The 14,134-nt window shown below is 48.8% G+C and overlaps 1 pseudogene; it reads right to left on the bottom strand.

Moving 5' to 3' along the window:
* Positions 1-2,957: 2,957 nt before the first annotated feature.
* Positions 2,958-3,054, bottom strand: LOC114816810 (annotated as a pseudogene).
* Between the last annotated feature and the right edge of the window lie 11,080 nt (positions 3,055-14,134).

Below are 14,134 nucleotides of genomic sequence, written 5' to 3'. Positions count from 1 at the left end.
TGTTCCACATGGGGCTCCGGCAAGTCGCTTCACTTCTCTGGGCCTCCGTTTCCTCATCTGTAAAGTGGGGATTAAGAGTGTGAGCCCCTTGTGGGACAGGGACTGTGTCCAACCCAATTACCTTGTATCCGCCCCAGGGCTTACTATGTGCCAGGCACTGTACTAAGTGCTTAACAAATGCCATTTATAAAACAAAACAAAAAACAATGGGGTGAAAATCCAAGTGCAAGGTCAAGTCAGTGGGAGAACATTTGTTTTCCTAGAGCCCCTAATCAATCAGCTCTACTTATTGAGCACTTTCTGTACTAATAATAAAAAATAGTGGTACTTGTTAAGCGCTTACTATGTGCCCAGCACCGTTCTAAGCTCTGGGGTAGATACAAGCTATTCAGGTTGGACATACTCCCTGTTCCACAAGGGGCCTACCGTCTTACTGCCCATTTTACAGGCGAGGTGCCTGAGACGGAGAGGTGAAGTGACTTACCCAAGGTCACAGAGCTGACAAGTGGAGGAGCCGGGAGTAGAACTCACATCCTCCGACTCCCAGGCCGGGGCTCTTGCCACTAGACCATGCTGCATCTGCCTTTACTACTACTAATAATTTAGTACACCATCATAACAATAATTGTTATTAAGAGCTGGAGAGCACAGTAGAGTTGGTAGATGTGAGTCTCGCCCTTTAGAAGCATAGAGTCCAGTGAAATGGGGTTACCGTCACCAGGAAACTTCCCTCCGGAAGCCCTACGTGATGCCAATTAACAAGCATGGCCTGCTTTGTGACCTTGGGGTGGCTCACTTCACTGGGCCTCAGTTCCCTCATCTGCAAAATGGGGATTAAGACCGTGAGCCCCATGCGGGACAAGGACTGTGTCCAACCCGATTAACCTGTATCTACCCCAGCGCTTCGAAGAGTGCTTGACACAGAGAGAGTGCTTAAGAAATGCCATCGTCATTATCATTAACATCCGTCAGGCTCGTTTAGAGAATCAAGCGGGCCACAGTGACAGACCGACGATCTTGCCGTTTGCTCCGCACGGTAGCGAGGAAACCAGGAAGTGGGTGTTTATTAACAGTTTCCAAATATACCAGCCAAAACCCAACTCCCGGTGGAGTCTGAGTTATTCAAAATACGGCGAGGGACGGAATTCCTCGGATTATAAAAGGGTAATTAATCACCAGCAGCGTTCACAGACCAATGATTTGGAAACTTCCTTCTCATTGAAGATCTGGCTCGAGCCCCGGCTTCAAAGCAAGACTAATTGATCCGAGATGCACTGCACCTGGTCAGGACACGAACCCCCTCCTCAACCCCCGCCCCTCTGACGGTCTGCCTTCATTACGGAGGAGCACGGAGTGCCAAGTTAGCAGATTTTTGCCTAATGAGACGGGCCGGACAGGCACCTCTTAAACCCTGCAAGCTGGGAACCGCTAGCTCGCACCCCAAACCTCGGGGGGTCACCCGGAGGGCATCGGGGAGCTTAAAATAGAACCCCACGGGCTTGGCGAATCAACAGAACATCGTTGGATCGACGGTTGAATTTATCACCGCTTATTCTGCGCAGAGCGCTGTAAAGAATGCTTTCGGAGTGTAAAATACCAAAATAGAGTTGGTAGACATGATCCCTGCCAATCAATCGATGGTATATTTGAACACTGTACTAAATACTTGGAAGAGTACGATACAACAGAGTAACTGTTGGGAAACCGCACGGCCTAGCAGAGAGAGCCCTGGCCTGAGAGTCAGAAGGACTTTTTGAGTTCTAATCCCGGCTCTGCCACTTGTCTGCTGTGTGACCTTGGGCAAGTCATTTTCCTTCTCTGGTCCTCAGATCCCTCATCTGTAAAATAGGGATAAGGAATTGCACATTCCAAGTGCTTAGTACAGTGCTCTGCACATAGTAAGCGCTCAATAAATACTACTGAATGAATGAATGAGCCCCGTGTCCGACCTGATTAGCTGATGTCTACTCCAGCATTTAGTACAGTGCTTGGCACATGATAAGCGCTCAACAAATGGTATTAAAAAGAAAAAACAGAGTTGATAGACACACTTCCTGGCCACAAGGAGTTTCCAGTCTAGTTAAGATCCAGGGAACCTTTGAGTTCCATGAAGTCACGGACACAGCCCAATTACTCAACATTTCTGGAAAGGGGGATTTTCAACTCTGCCGTCAGAGACTTAAATACTTCACACCAGTCCGTCAATTGTATGTATTGAGCGTATTTAGTGTGCAGAGCACCGTACTAAGCTCTTGAGCGAGGTCAAAACAATAAACAGACACATTCCCTGCCCAAGACAAGCTCACATGTTGCCTCTAGCGAACGGATGGAGCTCGGTATCTATGAGCAGGCAAAGGCTTGCCTGGCTTTAATGCACGAGCGATTGAAAGGGGTGGCCGGGGGGGAAGGTGCAGACCCTGGGACAAGAGGTTCTTCGAGTTGAGGACAGGAGGAGGGGAGAAGCAGGAGGGAGATGGGAGAAGGGAGGAGAGGAGGAGGAGGGAAGTCAGGGGAGGCGAGGAGCGCAAGGAAGAGGAAGGAAGGGGGAGAGGGGTTGGCGTGTGTGGGCAAGGAATGTCTGTTTATTCTTGCACTGTTCTCTCCCAAGCGCTCAGTACAGCACCCTGCAGACAGGAAGCACTTAATAAATACAACTGAACGAATGAATGAAAGGAGATGAGGAGCGGAGTTGGGAGGGAGGCCAGGAGGAGAAGGGAGAAGCACTTCAAACTTTACCACACTGGACAACTTTTTTGTGGGCCCAGTCTGACCACACTGGGGCATCCCACATTTGCTTTTTCAGCCACAGGCATTCCTTCATTCATTCATATTTATTGAGCGCTCACTGTGTGCACAGCACTGTACTGAGCACTTGGGAGAGTACAACACGACTTCCCTGCCCACAATGAGCTCAAACTCTAGAGCAAGGGGTGGGGGGGACAGACATCAATACAAATGAAAATGTGGAACGCTTCTCGAATCTGCGTGTCATCCTTGCTCAGGGCCACGCTAATCTTCTCTGTATCGTTCCGATTTTAGTACATGTACTGTCACTTCGCCGTCACTGGTATCTGCTTTGAACACAGAGTTAGTGGATCGGTTCCATTTACTGAGCGTATACCGTGTGCAGAGCACAAAAGACAACTATACGTGCGTATTCACAACTAGAGCCATCGAAATACATAGCCAACCATACAATCCACTAGAGTAATCAAAATAAATCACCGAACTACAGTCGATTAAACACACACACCCCCCGCTGAGGATGAATCCCCAAATCAGATCACCCCTCGGTCTCCCTTTAACTTCTGACCTTCACCTCAATTTAATGACCAGGAAGCAGGAGATGAAGGCAGTCACTTGCACATCCTTTTAGCCTCCTAATGAGAGAAAATGCAGGAAAATGATTCCCTCGTGATTTAATTTTACGCTCGGGAGACCAGGGTTCGATTCCCAACTCTGCCGGCGGCCTGCTGTGTGACCTACGGTACGTCGTTCAACCGCTCTGGGCCTCATCTGTGAAATGGGGGATAAACTACCTGTAGACCGTGAACCCCGTGGGGGACAGCAACTGTGATCGATCTGATTTAACTTCTATCGACTCCAGCATTTGACGCAGTGCCTGGCACAAAGTAAGCGCTTAATGACCACAGCTGCTCCCGTCTGTAATGAAAAGAGGGGATTTTTCTGGTTTTAAAATGGACCACGCAACTTCTGCTCCCCACAGAAAACCCCAGCCGGGACCATCCAAATTCAACCAGGAGCCCCTTTGCAGCGAACGGCAAGGAACACCGTGAGCGAACCCTTTTTCGAAAGGATTAAATTTCATCTAAAAGCACGTAACGGCTACGGAGCCAGAAGCGGTTTCTGATCTTTACATAGAGGGAGAAGGAATTCAAAGCCGTCGGATTAGGTGAAAAATGCGAATGCGAGAGCGGCAAGGTGCCACCCAGCTGAGGACAAGTCAATCGTAACACCCCCCCTCCGATTTCACCAAGCCGGCACCGGTCGAAGAGGTCAAAGCCGGCAGGGCGGGAGCAGACCAGGCCCCTCCGATTTCCTACTCGAGGTTGTCTTCTCCTCACTTGCCCTGGCTCTCTGACAAGACCCAGAACTTGCTCCCTTCCTTCAATCCCCGTCTCAGCCCCACAGCACTTATGTCCACCTCTGACACTTATTCGTTTCTATTCATGTCTGTTTCCCCCTCTAGACTGTAAGCTCGTTGGGGACAGGGAACGTGACTGTCCTAGTGCTGTATCATCTCCCAACTGCTTCGTACAGTGCTCTGCACACAGTAAGCACTCACTAAATGATTGACTGACTGACCTGGGCACTTTTTTATGTGCAGAGCACTGTACTAAGCAGTTGTTCTAAGCACTGGGGGAGATACAAAGTTATCGGGTTGGACACGGTCCCCGTCCCATAAGGGACTCACAGTCTCCAAGCAAAAAGCTCCCCAGCTGGGTCAGAGAGACCCCAAAACAGAGCTGCCTATCCTCACCCCGTTCCCCCCTTGCCTTAGCCCCAGCCCACCTGGATTTTTCCACTAAAAAACCCTGTAGATCCCACTCTCAAAATGAAAAGTTGCCTCTGACGGCGTTTAATAAAAACCGCGTAGCCCAGTGGATAGAACATGGGCCCGGGAATCAGAAGGACCTGGATTCCTATCCCAGCTCTGTCACTTGTCCGCTGTGTGACCTCGAAGCCACCTCCCTTCTCTGGACCTCAGTTCCCTCACCCGGAAAATGGGGATTAAGTCTGCGAGCCCCATGTGGGACACTGACCGTGTCCGACCCGATTAGGTTGGATCCACACCAGTGCTTAGAACGGGTGCTGGGTGTACAGAAAGCGCTGAACAAATACCTTTAAAAAAAATACCTGTAGTCCCTTCCTTCTGAAACTGGGAGCCCCAGCGGGGACAGGGACTGTGTCCGATCTGTTAATTTTAGATTTATCCCAGAGTTTAGCACGGTGCCAGCCACATAGTAAGGGCTTTAAAAAGACCACAGTTGTTATAATAATAATGTTGGTATTTGTTAAGCGCTTACTATGTGCCGAGCACTGTTCTAAGCGCTGGGGTAGACACAGGGGAATCAGGTTGTCCCACGTGGGGCTCACAGTCTTAATCCCCATTTTACAGATGAGGTGACCGAGGCACCGAGAAGTTAAGTGACTTGACCAAAGTCACACAGCTGACAAGTGGCCGAGCCGGAATTCGAACCCATGACCTCTGACTCCAAAGCCCGTGCTCTTTCCACTGAGCCACGCTGCTTCTCTAATAATTATTAGCATTACTAATGAGGGTACGCTGGCATATCTTGTCATATCGCTTGGCTTTGCTAGGACCGAAACAGACGAGGGGCAAGAAAATCAGTGCGACGGCATCAAACAGATGTTGAAACAGTCATCTTACAGTCATCCACCAACAGTATTTCTTAAACATCTACTCCCTTCAGGGCTTCCTTTGTAACAAGCACTGTTCTAAGCCCTGAGGGAGACCGAGGTTAATCAAGTTGGACCCAATCCCCCTTCCCACATGGAGTTCACGATCCAAGTAGGAAGAACGGGTACTGAATCCCCATTTTACAGCTGAGGAAATCGAAGCACAGAGATGTCAAGCGACTTGCCTGGGGTCACACAACAGACTGGGGGTGGAACCAGGATTAGAACCCAGGTCCTCCATTTCCCAGGCCATGCTGCTTCCCAAGTACCGTGTGCACTCTACTAAGAGCTTGGGGGAATTACAACCGGGAAAAGAGACAAAACTCCTGCTCTCAAGTGGCTACGTGATGACTGCTCTAAACTCCTAGCAACTTGCTCCTAGCTCCTTGTGGGTTAGGGATCGTGTTTGCCAACTCCACTGCCCTGTACTCTTTCGAGCGCTTAGTACAGAGCTCTGAATAAAGTAAGCACTCTATAAATACATTTGATTGCTGCCTTTTTTTTTTGAGCGCTCTGCCAAGAAATGCAGCTCCACAAGGGTCAGAGATAATCCTTTTCCCCTGGTTTGAAAAGCTTGCTGGTAAACCTTCTTAAGGAATGAAATTCTGTGAATTTCAATAGTTTTTCTATTTTACTGATTTTCTTCAGGTCTGAGTACTCTTTGCGTGGTACAAGACTAAGCAGTGCAGCTAAAATGTACTTTTCCAGAGACCCGTTCATTTCATTGGCAACCACGCTAGTGAAATGCTTTATCATGAAATTGCCATTCACGTTTTTAACCTTTCCTATATAAAACATGCTACACATACTAGCAAATGGATCTCGGACAAGTGATCTAACCCATTCACCGGGTAGATGACGAGAGGTACATATTTACTATGGAACATGTGTCTGTTTTTTTGCACGGTATTTGCTCAGTGCTTACTTTGTGCCAGGCACTGGGGTGGATACAAGCTCGATGAATGCGTTCAACTTGCCTTCAGTAGGAGGAATAATTGCATTTGTGTCCAAAGCCCTCGTGAGAAGTACTGAGAGAAAAATACATGGATCCACACCAGTGCTTAGAGCGGTGCTGGACTTATAGTAAGCATTGAACGGGCAAGTTCACCTCGGCAATTTTGATTCCTTATGATGTAAAAATCACAAGGGAATCCTACACATCCAAACAGGATCGGCTGCCCATTCCCCAAACTGGAAATCAGGGAGGTATACCAAGTTAGTTGGGCTGGGGGAGCAGGGGTGATTTATGTTAAAATATCCGTGTGAAAGTGCAGTTTCCCATAATGTAACGGGAGCTTACAAATTCTGAAGTTACCCCACCGGCCTTCAGACGGAGCCACAGAAGAGGAAACCTCTCGCGTATTCCGAGGATCCTGAGCGTATCGTATACCACACCCCCACCCCTTTTTTCCCCCCTCCTGTGAATCAGAGCCCAGCCCAGGTTTGGGGGTCCTGGGCTGGACTAAGTGTAAGATCAAAGCTCTGGGCCACTCATGATGAGAGGAGAGAGGACTGGGAAAGCCCAAAGAATCAAAGACACAAAGGAAGCAGTGAAGAGATAAGGATCAACCTCCCGACATGACATTCCAACCAGATCAGATCCCAGAAGCTCAAATGGAAGACAAAAAAAAAAAAAAGTAAATACAAGGGAGCGGCGGGGATTTCATGGACCCAATTCCCCATGCTATCCCAACTTCAAGGAGTGGAGAGAGACCCTTATTTGCCAGACACTCAATCAATCAATAGTATTTACTGAGCACTTACTTTGTGCAGGGCACTGTCCTAAGCGCTTGGGAGAGCATAATGAAACTAGTTGGTAGACATGTTCCCTGCCCACGATGAGTTTACAGTCGAGAGGAGAGACAGACATTGTTATAAGTAAATTACAGATATGCACTTCAGTTTACTGCGCAGAAGAAGGCCGTGGTAAAGCACTTCCATATTTTTTTTTTTTAACCAAGAAAACTTTCTGGATCCACTACCAGAACCATTAAAGATGGAGAGGTGGGGCTTTGTGGGACAGATGTGTCCACGCTACGGGTCGGAGACGGCTCGACGGCATAAAACGAGACAAGACCTAAAAGTACCCCGGGGCTGAGGGAGGGGTGCTAATCCAGTTTCAAGGGCAACGCAGAAGGGAGTGGGAGAAAAGGAAAAGGGGGCTTAGTCGGGGAAGGCCTCTTGGCGGAGATGGGCCTTCAATAAGGCTTTGAAGGTGGGGAGAGTCATTGTCGGATATGAAGAGGGAGGGAGTTCCAGGGAGGACGCGGGCGAGAGGAAGGCGGCGAGATAGACGAGGTGGAGGGACAGCGAGAAGGTCGGCATTAGAGGAGCAAAGGATGCATGCTGGGTTGTCGTAGGAAATCAGGGAGGTGTGGTAGGAGGGGGCAAGACGATACCTATATTAGCAGGTCTGGGAAACAATTATCACAGACACCCATTTGGGTACAACAAGACTCTCGTCGCACTTCTGGGAACATATAGTTCACACACAATGGTGGTTGTGCCCTAAACATAGATCCCCATGACTCTGATCCAAACCAAAAGCGGCATGGCCTTGTGGAGAAAGATCAGGCCTGGGAGTCGGGAGGAACTGGGTTCTAATCCCGGATCTGCCGCTCGACTGCCGTGTGACCTCGGGCTAGTCACTTCATTTCCCTGGGCCTCAGTTCCTTCATCCCCGAAATGGGGATTAAAACTGGGAGCCCCATGAGGGACAGGGATTGTGTCCAACCCGACAACCCTGTACCTACCCTAATGCTTAAAACAATGCCTGGTACATAGTAAGCACTTAACCAATACCATTTAAAAACACCCAAACTCAATGGTAACTTTTAAGGTGTAGACCTACAAATTCGGGAAACCCACACGCACATGAAACAAAGGAGCCATGTAGCATGTCTCTCTGAGTCAAAGAGATACAAGAGCCAGTGGTGCTCTCCCAAGTGCTTAGTACAGTGCTCTGCACATAGAAAGTGTTCAAGAAATTCCCTCAATTGAAATGGTTCACGTTTTGTAATTCCTAAGAACCCGTGCGAGCAAGGAAAGAGGTTAGGGGAAAAGCTGGCAGGAGTGGGATAAATCCTCTTGTCAAGGAAGGACAGTTGAATAGTTCCTCCTTCAGATTGGAAACTCCTCGTGGGCCGGAAACAGTCTAGCAACTCTGGTGAAATCTATCAAATCGATCGATCCCTACTTATTGAGCGCTTGTTGTTTGCAGGACACTGTGCTAAGAACTTGGGCGAGTATGATATATCAGAGTTGGTAGAATGAATGAATGAATGATGGTAACTGTTAAGCACTTATGTGCCAGGCACTGTTCTAAGCACTGAGGTAAGTATGAGTTAATCAGGTTGGACAGTCTGAGCCCCAAGTGGGTCAGGGACCGTGTCCAACCGATTTGCTTGAATTCACCCCAGCGCTTAGTACAATGCTTGGCACAGTAAGCGCTTAAATACCATAATCATTCTAATCACGTGAGGCTCAGTCTTAATCCCCATTTTCCAGATGAAGTATCTGAGGCCCAGAGAAATGAAGTGACTCACCCAAGGTGACGCACCAGACAAGTGGCGAGGCAGAATTAGAACCCAGGTCCTTCTGACTCCCAGACCTAGGATCTATCCACTAGGCCATGCTCCTTCCATTGGAAGACTCTCCCCCAACACTTAGTAGAGGGCTCTACACACAGTAAGCGCTCAGTGAATACCACTGATTGATTGATGGATTCCACGGTGCCCAGGTTCACAAACTGGGGGAGTTTGGAAATGCATCCACCAAATCTGTGGATATGTTGAAATGCCACCCTCATAGTTAGCAACATTCCTCCCGACTCTCTCCTGGAAACCAGAAACGCCCCGTTTTCAGAGCTGATACAGAATTTCCAGCCAGATTTGTTTCTGACCGTTTGGGTCTCGATTCGTTCTAACAGCGGGTCTGATAAATTGGGGAATTCAATACGGTGGTTTGGGAGGAAAATCAGGTTTCTGCAGATGGGGGTAGATAAAACGTGACTGGCTTTTCTAGGCCTATTTGTCACTTCATCTTAATACAAATAAAAAATTGCCTCGTGAGCCATTTGCAAATTCAAACATAATCTCTAAGCTTAGTTATATCCCATTAAATTAAATTAGGTTAGCATGCTTTTGGATACTGTTTCAGAATACTTTATTGTATTCGAATTGTTAAAATTCTGAATCATTAGCGACTGAAGGTTAAGCATGAAAAAGGTATGCTCCAGTCTGGTTTTCAATAGATGTTTCAATCCTTCCTATTCTTCCTAGCCTTGAGCACATCCCAAATTTTTACTTAAAAGATTACCCTGAATGGCTGAAAATCTGAATTAGATTTTTCTATACCGAGTTGCTAAACTTGGCAGCTGTGTGACTGTGGGCAAGTCACCTAACTTTTCTGTGCCTCAGTGACCTCATCTGTAAAACGGGGATGAAGACTGTGAGCCTCATATGGGACAACCTGATTACCCCGTCTACCCCAGCGCTTAGAACAGTGCTCTGCACATAGTAAGCGCTTAACAAACACCAACATTATTATTTGAGAACAGTTTACACTGGAAGGTTTGAACTGTTTGTGACAAATGAGGTACCAGGCATTTAGACCAAAGAAATACTGGTATCATTTCCATTAATGACCTAAATTTGCACACATTATTTAGAAAATAGGCTCCGGTACCAGCTGTCGGTTAAAAGTATGAGGCGCTTGGGAGAGAACGATACGGTGGCACTGAAGTATGTGTATCCCTGTCCATAAGAAGCTTACAGTCTAAAGGAGGAGCCCGAAAGTAAAATAAATCACAGAGGGGGGAAATGGCAGACTTTTAAAGGGCATGTACAATAGTGCTGGAGGGCTGAGGTGACAATCAAGTGCTTACGTCTCTCTCGCCGCCAACCTCTCGCCCCCGTCCTGCCTCTGTCCGGGAACGCCCCCCCTCCTCATAGCCAACAGACAGTGACTCTCCCCACCTCCAAAGCCTTATCGAAAGCCCATCTCCTCCAAGAGGTCTTCCCCGACTAAGCCCACATTTCCTCTCCTCCCACTCCCTTCTGCATCACCCTTGCATTTGGATCTGTACCCTTTCTTCGGCCCTCTCTCAGCCCTCCAGGGCTTATGTCCACATCTGTCATTTATTTATTTCTATTAATGTCCATCTCCCCCTCTAGAACGTACCCTTGTTGCGGGCAGGGACCGTGACTACCAAACTCTGTCATATTGCCCTCTCCCAAGAGCTTCGTACAGTGCTTTGCACTTAAAACGGTGCCAGGCACACAGGAAGCGCTTCACAAAGATCATCATCGTGTTAGAGTCCCGTCTGCACCCTGCTTGGCTGTCAGGAGGATTTCGTGTCTCTTGTTCTGGGGCGGGAGGAGGGAGGTCACGGAGGGAGGGGTGAGGCTAGGATAGAGGATGACACTGGTGGCATAGTGGCTACTGTGTCTGGTGGCCAGGGGACAGGGGAGGGTTGGATAAAGTCCTCGCCGGCCCCCAAAATGCTCCTCACTTTTATAGGTGAGGAGAAAGCAAGGCGAGCCAGCCGGCCGGAAACTCCCACAGCTCTTTCAGAGGGGATTGTTGAGGCTAAGATATTCGTCTGTGTGCCCACACACGCACTGTAAGAAAAGCAACCTCAGTTAAGAAAACTTTTCATCCGATGGCAGTGTCTCAACAGGGCTGCTTCCGTCCATTTTCCCTTTTAGGTTCCAAACCTCTATTATGAAATGACTTTAAAATTCCCCATACGGTAATTATCTAATCATGCCTTTACCAGCTGTTAACATGTCTTCCCCCTTGATGATGGTGCGTGTTTTGTTTCTTCTTTTTTTTTTTAATGAAATAGGCTTGAGGAAGAGCTGTTTATGCCACAGGCTGAGACCTTTCACCGGCCTGTCTCAAACACGGTGAGACTCACCATTCGGAGGAACTTCCCTCAGCTCCCTGACCGCCTTCAACTAACTACAGCACATCCCCTATCCACAAGGCGCTTACACTCTAACGGAGAAGACACGTGGAGAGATGCTCCCTTCGATACACCCCAAAACGACTGCAAATCTACCAGCAAACTTCCCAAGCTATAGAAAGTTCTGATCAGGGATACGATCTGTCATCATCGATACTATTTATTGAGCACTTACGGCGCAGAGGGCACTGTATTAAGCAGCCTGGGAGAGTACAAGAGTCGGCAGACACGATCCTTATCCTCAAGCAGCTTCCGGTCTAGCTCCAGGGCCACGAAAGGTGGGAATCCAGCCTCAGTGAGAGTGGCAACTCCTCCCCTTTGACTGTATGCGCATTGTGGGCAAGGAGTGTGTCCGTTTATTGTTGTATTGCAGTCTTCCAAGCGGTCAGTGCTCTGCACACAGTACGCATTCAATAAATACAATTGAATGAACTGGCAGAGGCAAGATTAAAACCCGGATCCTCGACCCGTGCCCTTTCCACTAGGCCACGCTGCTTCATGACATAAAGCTGGGATTGTCCGAGCCCTAAGGAAGAAGGCTGAATTGGATTCCCACTTCAGGTTAGGCCCAAAGTCCTGGTGTCTTCCTTCCCTTCGGCTGAACCGCAGTTCTCTAGAATCCTCCGGAACTGTATTTGTTTTCTTTTTAAATGGCATTTGTTAAGCGTTTAGTATGTGCCAAGCACCGCGCTAAACCTGGGCTAGATGTAAGCTAATCACATTGGACACAGTTCACGTCCCATGTGGGGCTCACCGTCTTCATCCCCATTTTACAGATGAGGTAACTGAGGCCCAGAGAAATGAAGCGACTGGCCCAAGGTCACACAGCAGACAAGTCTCTGGACCGTAAGCTCATCTCTAGACTCTAAGTTTGTTGTGGACAGGGAATTGGTCTGTTTATTGTTATATTGTGCTAGGCACTGTTTTAAGCGCTGGGGCAGGTACAGGAGAATCAGGTTAGACGCAGTCCCTGTCCCACATAGGGCTCGCAGTCTTAATCCCATTTTACAGATGAGGTAACTGAGGTCCAGAGAAGCTAAGCGACTTGCCCAGGGTCACACTGCAGACCAGTGGCAGACCCAGGATTAGAACCCATGACCTTCTGACTCCCAGGCCCGGGTTCTATCCACTAGACCATGCTGCCTGTCATGCTGTCATACCGTACTCTCCCAAGCACTTAGTACAGTGCTTGGCAGGCAGTCAGCGCTCAATAAATATGACTGAATAGAAGTGACAGAGGAGGGATTAGAACCCAGGTCCTGCTGACTCCCGGGCCAGTGCTCTACCCTCTAGGCCACACTGCTTCTCTGACGCCTAGGGCTTCCTCCTTCCGGATGGAAAAAGCCATCTTGGGTTGTCACAAATGTCAGCAGCAGAAAAGAATGCTCCACTGACGCTCCATTGTTCTAGAATGGCAGGAACCAGAAGGCATTTAGAACACACTTTTGACGTTGGAGATTTTTAAGGAAATATTTTTACAGTCTAAGCTGTTTAATTCTTACTTCCACTAATTGGAGAAATCCCTCTCTTGTGCTGCTCCTTTGTGTATTAACTGTGATCTACAGAACGGGACCCAACCCATAATAGGCTTTTTTCCTGAGGAAAAGTGGAGCTTAGAGGAAAGAGCCTAAATCGGGGTGTCGTGAGCCTCACCCCTAGCTCTGCGGCTGGGCTGCCGTGTGATCTTGGGCATGTCTCAACCTCTCCGTGCCTCAGTCACTTCACCTGTAAAATGGGGCAAGATTCCTGCTCTCCCTCCCTCTTAAGCCTGTGAGCTCCCCTGAGTCTTTTTTTTTTTTATGGCATTTGTTAAGCACTTACTGTGTCCCAACCGCTGTACTAAACGCTGCGGTATATTCAAGCTAATCATACTAGACGCAATCCGTGTCCCACATGGGGCTCACAGTCTTACTCCCCATTTTACAGGTGAGGGAACCGAGGCCCAGAGAGGTGAAGTGACTTGCCCAAGGTCCCCAGCGGACAAGTATCAGAGCTGGGATGAGAATCCAGGTCCTTCTGACTCCTAGGCTCTACCCACTAAGCCATGCCGCGACAAGGCAGAACATTTAGTGAAATCTAAGAACGCTCAGATAGCGTAGAGGCAGGGAGGGACAAGGAGCTACTTGTCGCCAAGCCTTGCGCCGAGCGCTTGGCAAAAGACCATGAATGCAGTAGCCCAAAGGTGGGGGGTGGGCCTGTCTCCCTCCCAGTCCATCCCGAAGGTGAGGGGTGGGGTATAGGAGACCCCTTTAGCCCTGAACTGTGGGCTTCACTGTGGGGATCGAATAACCCGCCCTCAAAGCCCCCCGGACACAAGCAGATGTCAAGAAGCTCCGCTGGCTCTCAGAGAACACGCAGGGGGAGTCTTAGACCAGTGGAACTCCACCTTTGTCTTCTATAAATTTTCCACCATCTTCAAAGCACTCCCAGAGGCCCACCTCCTCCAGGAGACCTTCCCTGATTAATGCCCACCACCCCGAGTCACGTCAACACGACACCCATAATACTTGTCGACTGACACGCTCGGCGCCCTCAGAGAAGCAGGTTGGCCTAGGGGCTAGAGCCCGGGCCTGGGAGTCAGAAGGAACTGGGTTCTAATCCCAGCTCTTATCTAATCAGACCACTTGTCTGCCGGGTGACCTTGGGTGAATCGCTTCACGTCTCTAGGCCCCGGTTACCTCGGCTCTTAAATGGGGATTAAAACTGTGAGCCCCATGCGGAACG

This window comes from Ornithorhynchus anatinus, chromosome 14 (assembly GCF_004115215.2).
Source record: "Ornithorhynchus anatinus isolate Pmale09 chromosome 14, mOrnAna1.pri.v4, whole genome shotgun sequence".
Lineage (NCBI taxonomy): Eukaryota > Metazoa > Chordata > Mammalia > Monotremata > Ornithorhynchidae > Ornithorhynchus > Ornithorhynchus anatinus.
The sequence above is the reverse complement of the archived record's forward strand: the minus strand, read 5'-3'. Positions and strand labels throughout refer to the sequence as shown.